Below are 13,240 nucleotides of genomic sequence, written 5' to 3' on the forward strand. Positions count from 1 at the left end.
AAACAGTTAAGATTTATCAAAGAAGACTTCCTTGAAAAGATGTTTGGAAAGAGGTTGACTGCGAGGAGGTGAAAAGAAAAAATGATAGATTGTGGGTGAGCCCATTGATCTTCGAAAACCAAACCAGGAGCCCAAAAGAAGTTAACTCTACTCCTAGACATGTATTGTGGAGGGAGGAGGATGAATCAATCATCAGTACTTGGAAATGTCATAATCACCAAATCTGTCCATAAAGGGAATCTCTAATCCTATTTAACTGATAGAAGGCTATCTGGCAAAAATTCCCTCATTTTCCATCTCTACACCTTAAAATTTAAATCAAACTTTTATCGTTCCTTGATTCTTTCACCTTTGAAAGAGAGTGCTCAAACACTCTTTTAGAAATCTGGACCTTGTTTTGGATATTTTTAAAAGGCATTTGCCCACCAAATGTAGCATACAGTTTCAGGGAGTTGAGGTTAAGAATCTTTGTTCTAAAAAAAAAAAAAAAGAATCTTTGTTCTAATCTCAAGGAAAGGATGCTCCTCCTGTCCAGATTAATCTCACCAGGTAGACTCCAAAGCAACTGAACACCTGGCGTATGGTAAACATTCATTAAGTATCCGTTGATACTACTATTACAGTTTCCCATTCTCTTCTGTCTGGTTCTTAGTATTATCAACCTTTACCTTTCAACTAGCTCCTTTCAAATCTGCACAGAGGACCCATTAGCATCTTCAAGTTCTCGTTTTGTTTTTAACCTTTCATTCATGTTTTTTTTGGGGGGGGGGTTGGTTGGTTGGTTGAGGTTTTTTTGTATGTTTTTTGTTTGTTCTTTTGGCTGCACCGCGTTCCCCCCCGCCCCCCCAACCCGTGCCCTTGCCCTGGAAGCATGGAGTCTTAACCACTGGATCTCCAGGGAAGTCCCTTTTCATTCATGTTGAAAATGTTCAAGGGGGCTTCCCTGGCAGTCTAGTGGTTAAGACTCTGCCCTTCCAATGCAGGGGGCGTGTATTCGAATCCTGGTGGGGGAAATAAGATCCCACATGCTGCAGCGGTGCAGCCAAAAAATAAAATGCTCAAATACTGCCTACATCTTCACCACATCATTTTTTTTCTGCTTTAAAAATCATACTTATTGTAACAAATCAAACTATTTCAAAAATAACATAGTATAATGTAACTTTATATAGTAGCTTGTATGTGCTATATTCCACTGTTTTAATTGCCTTATGACATATTAATTCACTTAATCCTCACAACAATCCTATGAATATTGTGAATTAACAATTGCTGTAGAAAGTGAAAATCTCTTACCTTAGTTCACCAGAATAATTAAGACTTTGATATATATTTCTCCATATTTATTTTTTCTATGTATATATAATTTAAAATAAAGGCAAGTGTATACCACATAATCTTTTTCAATTTACTCTTTTCACTTTTTTCCACAGCAGCACATACAGCACTATAATTTTTTAACTACTGTAGAGTATTCCATTATCCAAATGTGCCAATGTTTAATAACTACCAGGGAACTTTGAGGTTATTTCCAACATTATTTATTATAGATAAAGCTGTAATGAATATTCTGCTACATACACCTTTGCCTACTTGTGAAAATGATTTTACTCATTCTTAAAAGTGGAATTGCTAAGTCAAAGACTAAGGACATTTTGAGTAGATATTGCCAAGTCTCTCTTCAAAAAGATATCAAATAACCATATCACCATGAGTATGTTAGGGTTCCTGCTTCCCAACATCCTTACCAACATTGAATATTACCAATCTTTTCACCTTTGGTGATATATTAAGGAAAAAAAAAGATATCCTACTGTTTTAATTTACATATATTTAATTAGTAGGGAAGTTAAACATCCTTTTTTTAAAAGACTTTTTTAGAACAGTTTTACATTTACAACAAAATTGAGAGGAAAGTACAGAGATTTCCCACATACCCCTGCCCCCACATTTGCACAGCCTCCCCCATTACCAAATCACCGGAATGGTATAGGTTTTACCAAGGATGAACTTACATTGACCCATCATAATCACACAAGTCCATAGTTTACCTTAAGGTTCTTTGTGTTGTACATTCTATGGGTTTAGACAAATGCATAATGGCATATATCCATCATTATAATATCATAAAGAGTGTTTTTACTGCCCTAAAACTCCTCTGTGCTCTGCCTACCCATCCCTGGCAACCACTAATCTTGTTATTGTCTCCATAGTTTTGCCTTTTCCAGAATGTCAGAATCATACAGTACGTAGCCTTTTCAGATTTGCTTCTTTCACTTAGTAATATGCCTTTAAGTTTCCTCCATGTCTTTTTATGGCTTGATGGAGCATTTCTTTCTAGTGCTGAATAATATTCCATTGGATGTACCACAGTTTATCCATTTACCTATTGAAAGACATCTTGGTTGCTTCCAAGTTCTGGCAATTATGAATAAAGCTCCTATATACATCCATGTGCAGGTTTTCATGTGGACATAAGTTTTCATCTACCTTGGGTAAATACTAAAGAGTGCAATTTCTGGATCATACATTATGAGTATGTTTAGTTTTATAAGAAACCACCGAACAGTCTTCCAAAGTGGTTGTACCATTTTGCACTTCCGCCAGCAATGAATGAGTGTTCCTATTGCTCCACATTCTCACCAGCATTTGTCTTTTTTCCTGTTTATGGCCATTCTACTAGGTGTATAGTGGTATCCCATTGTTTTAATTTTCATTACCCTGGGACATATAATGTGGAGTATCTTTTCATATGCTTATTTGCCATCTGTATATCTTCTTTGCTAAGGTGTCTGTTAAGGTCTTTGGCCCATTTTTTAGTTGGGTTGTTTTCTTATTGTTGAGTTTCAAGGGTTTTTTAATGTACTTTGGGTAACAGTCCTTTATCATATGTCTGTTTACCAAGTATTTTCTCCCAGTTTGTGCTGTCTTCTTATTCTCTTGACATTGTCTTTCACAGAGCAGAAGTTTTTAATTTTACTGAAGTTCAGCTATCAATTATTTCTTTTATGGATCATGTCTTTGGTGTTTCATCTAAAAAGGCATCACCATACCCAAGGTCTTCTAGATTTTCTCCTATGTTATCTTCTAGTTTTATAGTTCTGCATTTCATATTTAGGTCTATGATCCACTGTGAGTTAATTTTTGTGAAGTGTATACAGCCTGTGTCTAGATTCTTTTTTTTTTTGTATGTGGATGTCCAGTTGCTCCAATACCATTGTTTTCATATGTTTACTGCCCAATTGCATTTCCTCTTCAGTTTCTTGCCTGTACATGTTCTTTGCATATTTTTAACTAGGTTGATCATCTTTTTCTTATTGGCTTGTAAGAGCTCTTTGTATATTAGGAAAATCCCATTGTCTTCCCAATCTCCTACACTGTGAATCCCATCCTATCTCTATCTCCATTGAAACTTTACACTCAGTTTATTATAAACCTTTATTCCAAAAACCCTTTCTCATTTCCCATTCTCCATGACCTCTTTAGCATTTGGGACCACTGAACAGCACGTTCTTAAAACTCCTCTGTTACTTTTCATAATACAAATTTATTTCATTTCTCTCTCAATTCCTAATTTTTTCTCCTTTACGTTCTGTTCTTCCCTCCTTTTTTTTTTTTTTTTTTTTTTGGTCGCACCACACTGCTTGTGAGATCTTAGTTCCCTGACCAGTAATCAAACCCAAGTGAGGCCCCAGCAGTGAGAGTGCCAAGTCCTAACCACTGGACGGCCAGGAAATTTCCCCCTCCTAACTATTAATGTGCCTGTCAATGTGTCCAAAGTTATATTCTTTGTTCTCTCTACACCATCCTTTAGAAAATATGTCCATTGATGAGCTTCCAATACATCACCAGGATGACAGTTATATTTATCTCTAGCACTACTTGCCCAAGCTCCAAGATAATATTGGATGCTCCACTCTCACTTCAAACCTAATTTGCCTAAAGATTTTCATTTCAGGTTAGTAATCTACCTCGAGAACTAATTTATTGGGAACAGAAGACAGGTGGCTGGGTGACAGAGTGGGAGGGAAACTATTTGTATGCCCATTTATGCCTTTTGTACTTTGTGCCACATGTACATACATTTTATTCCAAAAAGAAACAATATTTAACAAAGAAACAATTTATTAAATAATTGTATAATAAAGAAAGGCAATGCTTTTAGAATACCCATATATATATGACTAATTTCTAAGCTTCCCAAGTGACCTGCTGACCTCATCTCCCAAGTGGACTGTAGCTTGGATTGTGACATGCTGGTTGCACAACTCTATACATTTACTAAAAATCATTGAATTAACAGTGAGTGAATCTTATGATGTGAAAATCATACCTCAATAAAACTGTCCAAAATCTTTCAGATCTTGGTTTCCATAAATCAGGGCAATTAGAAAATCAACTGGGTTTTTGCTCAAAGCTTTTCTTCCTCAGTGTGCGACTCACTAGTCACACCTCCAAACTGATCATTCTTCTAGGAATGTGATGTGGATTCTTTTCCGAATGAAGACATAATCAAAGGAACAAAAATGTTCCTTTGCCTCAAGCTTCGCACTTACATTTCTATAGGACCTCAAACTAAAAGAAACCTAGATTTCGTGATAATTGTGAATCATCTGAGAGGTGCTTTAAAACATACACCTTCCCAGGACCCTACCTGAATCAACTGAATCTGAATCTGGGAGCCGGGGAGGACTTGATTATCTGTATGCCTAAAATTCTGCCCAGGTGATGTTGATGCAGGTAGCCTGGCTCATCATTAGGCTGAAGGGTGGTAACCATCATCATAGCTCATGCTTATTCCTGTCCAGACATTGCCTCATAACTTAGGCCTCTGAGCTTCATTGTTTAAGTTATGAAATGGGAACATGATTTGCCCTACACCTCTATGTCATGTCATAAGAAATTGAGTCAACTTCTAAAATAAACATGATAGATAAATAGGGGCACTGGGAAATTAAGAAAAAAAGCAGCTCATCTAAATTAAGAATTAGATTTATTAATTTTTAGATTATTAGATTTCCACAACTGTATTCAATTATGTTCAAATCGAATTTATTTATTATTTATTTTGCTCTGTGTTTTACTGGCATAGAGTTAATACCTATTTTATTTCACAGGGATGTTGTGAGTTTAAAATAATTATCAGGTCATTCCACAGCTTTTTCTGGGCTAAAACCCCTTTTGTTTCTCTTCATTTACTGAATTTACCTTTGTTGTAGTAATAGAGAGAAATTTCCTAAATCTAAAATTATTTCCTGAAAAAACATAGATTCAGACTTTAAGGAAAGGCCTTTGGAGATCCCTTGTAGCATTAGTAGTCTAAGATTTCATTATTTCACAGCTCACAGCCAGGCTGGAATCAGAGAACAAAATTCAATTTAACTAAACAAATATTTATTGGCTAGTAAGAGTACATGCTAGGTGCCATGCTAGGCAGACAAATCAATAAGACAAAGTTCCTGTCCTTAAAGAGCTCATATTTATTTAGGAAGATATCTGTGTAAACAAAACAGTGCCAATACTTAACAAGTACAACAGAAGTATGTATAAAGTTCCATAGGCTGAATAGAGAAGGACCTGATTGACTTCACAGAAGAAAGATACAGGGGAAGCTGTCATAAGCTGAATAATGGTCCCAAAGAGACCCATGTCCTAATCCCTGGAATTTGTGAATATCACCTCATATGGCAAAAGGTATTTTACAGATGCGATTAAATTAAACATTTTGAGATGGAGATGTTGTCCTGGATTATTAGGATAGGCCCTAAATGTAATCACAAGTGCACATAAAAGAGGGAGGCAGAGGGAAATTTGACTACAGAAGAGAAAGAAATGTAACCACTGAAGCAAGAGATTGTCCTTATGCCCAGGAATGCAAGCAGCCTCCAGTAGCTAGAAAAGGAAAGGAAATGGATTCTTCCCTAGAGCCCCTAGAAGGGACCAGGACTGCTGACACCTTAACTTTAAACCAGTGAAACCAGTTTCAGACATCTGGCCTCCAGAACCGTAAGAAAATAAACAGTTGTGGGGTTTTAATCCACCAAGTTTGTGGTAACTTGTTACAGCAGCCATAGGAAACTAATACATAAAGTTTCTCAGAGAACAAGAGTGATGTCTGCCTGACCTGGGTTTTAAAGGATGAATAGGGGGCTTCCCTGGTGGCACAGTGGTTAAGAATCCGCCTGCCAATGCAGAGGACATGGGTTCAAGCCCTGGTCCGGGAAGATCCCACATGCTGCAGAGCAACTAAGCCCGTGTGCCACAACTACTGAGCCTGCGCTCTAGAGCCTGCGAGACACAACTATGAGCCCATGTCCTGCAACTACTGAAGCCAGTGAGCCTAGAGCCCGTGCTTCGCAGCAAGAGAAGCCACTGCAATGAGAAGCCCACACACCTCAATAAAGAGCAACCCCCGCTCGCTGCAACCAGAGAAAGCCTGCGTGCAGCAATGAAGACCCAATGCAGCCAAAATAAATAAATAAATAAATTTATAAAAATAAATAAGTAAATAAAGGATGAATAGGAATGTTAAGGGAAGCAGGAACAATCCAGAGAAGACTGAACCTTCTTTTTCTCTGACTCTCCAGTCTCAGAAGATAGGAAGTTGGACCTAAAACATGATTTTGTACCCCAAGTTTTGTGACATATGCCTCATTTTTTAGCAGTAAGAGTCGAAGATTTCCAACATAGGTGTTATTTTTCTTCCCTTCACTTCACCTCTGGCTTTTCAGTTTGAATTTATTTTATTTTAAAAAATTTATTTGCTTGTTTATTTATTTATTTACTTGGCTGCATCAGTTCTTAGTTGGCACATGGGATCTTTGTTGCGGCGAGTGGGCTCTGTAGCTGTGGAGCGCGGGCTTAGTTGCCCCATGGCATGTGGGATCTTAGTTCTCCAACCAGGGATCGAACCTGCGCCCCCTACACTCGATGGCAGATTCTTAACCACTGGACCAGCAGGGAACTCCCTGAATTGAAATCTTTGTTTTTACAAAGTTTTTTACATCTGGGAGAGAAGAGACTCTCTAGGAAAAACATTCTTAAGAGAGCAAGTGAAAAAAACTAGAGAGTCTGATAAGGACACTTGTTTATTACTGGAGAAAACTTGGAAAGAAAGTAACAAAACACTCTCCAAAAACAAGCAAAGGAACTCCTTGCCTGTTTTGTTTGGGACTAAGAGAAACAGGACAGTGAAAATAAGACGTTAGTAAGAGCTCTAAACTGGGTATAACTGAAGAGAGAATAAATTACTCAGAATGCAGCACAGAAACACAAGGATATATATAGTTAAGAGAGAGGGAGGATAGATGGAGAGCTCCAACATGTATAATGAGAGTTCTAGAAGAAAATAAACAGAATGATGGTGAAACAGTGTTTGAAAATGCAAGAGATAAAATTTTAAAATATTGATGAAAGACATTAGACATCAAACTTTAAAAATAAGCCTTTAGTACTAATAAAATAAACACATGCTGAGGCACGTTATAGGAATATTTACACAACATTAAGGATAAAGAGAAAATTGTAAAAAGCTACCAGAGATGAGAGAGAAAAAACAGATTACCTATGAAACAACAGTGAAGACTGATAAAAGACTTCTCTATAGGGGGCTTCTCTGGTGGCGCAGTGGTTGAGAATCTGCCTGCTAATGCAGGGGACACGGGTTCGAGCCCTGGAGCAACTAGGCCCGTGAGCCACAACTGCTGAGCCTGCGCGTCGGGAGCCTGTGCTCTGCAACAGGAGAGGCCGTGATAGTGAGAGGCCCGCGCACCGCGATGAAGAGCGGCCCCCGCTCGCCACAACTAGAGAAAGCCCTCGCACAGAAACGAAGACCCAAACACAGCAAAAATAAATGGATTGATTGGTAAACTCCTGTGCCCGGCATCTTCTTAAAAAAAGGAAAAAAAAAAAAGACTTCCCTATAAACATAGAATTTTATCCCCATCCAAAATATCATTAGTGAGGGCAAAGTACATTTTGATATACCAGAAACAATTAAGGAATTTTTTTTAAACCACCCATACAATCTCACTGAAAAACATAGTTATAAATAACAATTTATAAAACTGCTTAGGAAAACTTCCATTTCTGGCCATGATGGTATAACAGGGACCACGTTTACCCTCCTGCCTTAATCATCTAGAAAACTGGACAAAATATATGAAGCAACAACTTTCAGACATTGGACAACAGGCAGCACAGGATAGTGATCCCTGAAAGAAGGTAAACAAATGAAGTGAATCCTATGAGTACCCCAGCTTACAGCCTAGAAAGTGTTTTCAGGCCACCTTGTAGAAAGAGGAAACTAAACAGAGCCTGACAATCTCACTGTACTGGGAAGACAGAGTTTGGAGTTCAGCGAGGCCAAGGTGGCTAACATTTTCAGGGAAGAGTGCCAGAAAGGATGGAGATACACACAGAGAGAACTATGGAGCTCTGCAGAAGGATCCTCTCAAGATCTCGGCTAAACATACTCATGCTGAAACTATCAAGGTTGAGGAAAGAACCGTTTGAGAGGAGGAGTTGGCACAATCTTCCAGTGGTAAGAAAGCCATTTTGGTGGACAGGGTAGCAGGATTCCAGCTGGCAGGTTTCCTATTACTACTGTTTGATCTTTATTCCTTAGCAAATCAAAGAGCCAAGAGATTACAAATGTGAGGTCATTTGTTACTTGGAATGTGAGCCTCAGTTAAGAACTTTTGCCCTCCTGGTGACTACAAAAACCAGCAGAATTTTTCTAAGTAACACTCTGGTTCTCTTGGGCCAATCTGTCAGACTCAACTTGTGTGTCCTCAGTTCTCAGCAGCCAACAGAGCAAAGGAGTTCTCTTACTAAAGGATTCTGAGAAATCTCTAAGGAATGGTTAAGTGTGCCACAGATCCTCACAGGAAATTACTATCACTTTTGCCAGCTGTCCCTGCTCCAAACCACTGCGGCTCTTGAACTTTGTCACCACCTCCTTCAGGCTCCCCACATGGCCCCATCCCAATGGACATAGATCTCCTCACTCGATTCCCCAAAGCTCAGTTCAGTCCAGGCTATTTAACAAGACACAGAGGCATAGACATGAAAAACAAAGAGTAGCCCACAACTGCCACTAGAAGCGGCTCTTCTTCAGATTCCTGGTAAGGCAGAGCCAGCTCAGCCCACCCAGTTTCCCCAACAGGAATCTCCAGACTGTGCCACGTCTTGGAGTCTTGATGCCAGCAACAGGCATGAGTCCAAAGAGAATCTTTCTTTTCCAGTTCAAGGCCTGCTTATTTTCACTCTAGAACATCTATCCTTTTCCTTAGGGGGAAAAACTCACCTCCACCTTGACCTGGTTGATGCAATCCCAGGAATTGTGGACACTTTCCAGGCTTCAGATAATCTGGCTCTAACTCCACTTTGTGAGATACAGTTTTTCAGACCAGTCTGTCCGGTGTGAGGTATAGAGAAAAGACTGGCACACACCTCAGGGTGGCTCCAGTTTTCTGATCACCTGCGAGCAAACACTTGAATTAAAAACAAACATTGAGGCTTCCCTGGTGGTGCAGTGGTTAAGAATCCGCCTGCTAATGCAGGGGACACAGGTTCGAGCCCTGGTCCGGGAAGATCCCACATGCCGTGGAGCAACTAAGCCCGTGCACCACAACTACTGAGCCTGCGCTCTAGAGCCCATGAGCCACAACTACTGAGCCCGTGTTCCACAACTACTGAAGCCTGCGCGCCTAGAGCCCGTGCTCCACAACAAGAGAAACCACTGCAGTGAGAAGCCCCTGCACCACAACGAAGAGCAGTCCCCACTCGCTGCAACTAGAGAAAGCCCTCGCACAGCAACGAAGACCCAATGCAGCCAAAAATAAACAAATAAAAACATTGGTCTCCTAAGAACAATAAGGATTTTAAGAAACATTCCAGTCTATATAATTATTTACGGAGAAAAACGGATCTCTCTCTCCCTGCAAGGGCACAATCCTGTGAAAGACACAGATTTTAACACCAATAAATAAATTAACCTCGGCATCTCAGTCTGAAATATCTGGATTTTGGTTAATGGTCATTTCATGATTTTCTTTAGGATAAAGGTGGGTATTTGCTTTATGTATGTGTAGTGGGCCCATCCTGGTGATTTTCCTAAGTAAAGGCAGACTGCTTCAAAATGAATTTACATCTTGCCTTCTAGAAATATAAAACTGTGACTGTAAAATATAACACTTCTCTGACTTTAGAAAATGTTTCAGTTATTGGGCACCCATTGAAACTTATGAGTACAAAGAGGAGTAGGGGCTAGAACAGAACCTCAGAAATGGACTTCTTCCCTTTTCTAGTAACTTCAAAATATCTATATTCCTTCTTTCTTAGCACTAAATCTTGCCCCACTTTTTTTTTCCCTCCCTGAACCAATCTTTCACCTCTAATCACACACAGAATGGAATGTAGCATAAAAACTGCTGAGCTTCCAAAGGTAATCTTTTATGAATAGTACAATGTCATCAGAAACTGGATATGGTCAAAAACAGAATTAGGAACCCCAAGAAAAGCCTGGGTGGGGGTTAGCTTGGGAGGACTCACATCTCAATTTCTTGCCTTTTTCTCATTCTCTCCTCACTTAACATCTTCCACATGCAGGTTAGGTTTCTCAATCTGTGGTCTGTTACCCTCTGGGGGTCTTGAACTTCCAAGGCACTCTGAGTCTTCTATGAGAATTTTATTTTTTTTTTGTTTTTTTAAATTTTTTATTGGAGTATAGTTGATGTACAATGTTGTGTTAGTTCCTGCTGTACAGCAAAGTGAATCAGTTATACACATACATATGTCCACTCTTTTTTAGATTCTTTTCCCATATAGATCATTACGGAGTATTGAGTAGAGTTCCTTGTGCTATACAATAGGTCCTTATTAATTTTCTTTTTAAAAAAAATTATTTATTTTTGGCTGCGTTGGGTCTTTGTTGCTGCTCGCGGGCTTTCTCTAGTTGCAGCGAGCGGGGGCTACTCTTCGTTGTAGTGTGCGGGCTTCTCATTGCGATGGCTTCTCTTGTTGTGGAGCACGGGCTCTAGGTGCGTTGGCTTCAGTAGCTGTGGCACATGGGCTCAGTAGTTGTGGCTCTAGAGCGCAGGCTCAGTAGTTGCGGCGCACGGGCTTAGTTGCTCCACGGCATGTAGGATCTTCCCGGACCAGGGCTCATACCCATGTCCCCTGCATTAGCAGGCAGATTATTAACCACTGCGCCACCAGGGAAGCCCCTTATTAGTTTCCTATTGTGTATATGTCAGTCCCAATCTCCCAATTTATCCCTCCCCTCCTTCCCCCCACCCCCGGGTAACCATAGTTTGTTTTCTACATCTGTGACTCTATTTCTGTTTTGTAAATAAGTTCATTTGTACCTCTTTTTAGATTCCACATATAAGAGATATCATATATTTGTCTTTCTCTGACTTCACTTAGTATGATAATCTCTAGGTCCACCCATGTTGCTGCAAATAGCATTATTTCATTGTTTTTTTTATGGAGTAATATTCCATTGTATATATGTACCACATCTTCTTTATCCATTTCTGTCAATGGACATTTAGGTTGCTTCCATATCTTTGGCTATTTTAAACAGCGCTGCAATGAACACTGGGGTGCATGTAACCTTTTGGATTGTGGTTTTCTCTGGATATATGCCCAGAGGTGGGATTGCTGGATCAGTATATGTGCTGCCGAAATGAGCACTTCTATGAGAATTTTAAAACACTGTGTTTTAAGTTTTATAATATAAGTATGTTAGCATATTTTGGATCATCTGGATTAACATTTTATATTTTTGAGTGATCCTGAATTTATGTTTAAGTTTACAATTTAACTGGTATCACATTATACTCTGAAGTTAGCATTTAACTTTTAAGGCAATGTTGCCCAGCCCTGGGGGCCGGGGTGGGGGGGAATGAGGGATGGTCCCTTAAATCCCTTGGGATCTGTAGGTATGTCTCAGTGGTACACAATTACTCACACTTGAAAAACACTGGCTTAAGCTACCTTCTTCTCTTTTCTTCTTTCTCTTATGAGAGATAACTGGAAAGAAACTCATGAGAGGCTAATAGAAACAGACAAAAGTAGTTTTAAAAATGACAAGTATTTGTCAGTTTATTTTCAATATTCGATCAATTTGAGCAACAAGAAAATATAAGCAATCTAATTCTAAATATAAAAATCAGGAATTCCCTGGTAGTCCAGTGATTAAGGATTTGGTGCTTTCACCGCTGACACCCGGGTTCAATCCCTGGTCCAGGAACTAAGATCCTGTAATCGGTGCAGCAAATAAATAAATAAATATTATTTTTAAAAATAAGGCAAAGGCAATACCTCAATATTGTGAATATATATAGGAATCGCCAAATGCTTAGAATTAGTTATTTTCTACCCACAACAAACCAATTCCATGCCTTTATCCCTAGTTGTTGTGTGAACTTGGTATATATTTTAGAGACCCTTTTTATATTCAGGCCAGCCCCTAAAGTACATGTTCAGAAGCTGCTTCTGTTACTATGTGTGATAGGTCAGATTTCTGAAGCTCACAGTTTACAGAAAGACTCATGAAAATCAATCTGCGAATACAGTGTTTTAGAGTATTTTTAGTTAAAAAATTTTTTTTCCTCAAAGTATGAAACCTTTGTGTCCTCAGAAGTGTAATATAGTGGTTTGGGGGAAATGGAGATGGAATAGGGAGAGGATAACCTTCATATTCTTTGTCTCTTTCCCACCTCTTTCCATGAGTCCCTTAGTATCTCCATTTCTTCTCTCAGAGGCACCACTGCCCTCCCGCTGCCTCACTTTTTTTTGAATAATATTTTCTTTCCCACTTTTTTCCTTATCTGTTTTTCTCCCATTTTGTTTCAGGCCTTCGTCTATTTTTTTTTTTTGTGAACGTAATTTAATGTTATTTCCATTCCATATTTAGCTTGTATATATGTATACCTAATGAATGGTAGATTTTTGGTTGAATAATAATACAACATTTATGTAAACTTGGCATTTTATATTCAGTTCCTCTTAGCCTTAAAGCAATCCGAAAAAGTAGATACTGTATGTCTGTTTTATAGATGAGAAACTGAGTCTGAGAGAGAATAAGTAACTTGTGAAAGACCACATAGGTAATATATATATCAAAACTCACGCTTTTTTCCCCACAACATCACATTCCACTCTTAGAAGAAAAAAAAAAAGAGGGGGGCTTCCCTGGTGGCACAGTGGTTGAGAGTCCGCCTGCCGATGC

Source organism: Pseudorca crassidens, chromosome 14 (assembly GCF_039906515.1).
Source record: "Pseudorca crassidens isolate mPseCra1 chromosome 14, mPseCra1.hap1, whole genome shotgun sequence".
Lineage (NCBI taxonomy): Eukaryota > Metazoa > Chordata > Mammalia > Artiodactyla > Delphinidae > Pseudorca > Pseudorca crassidens.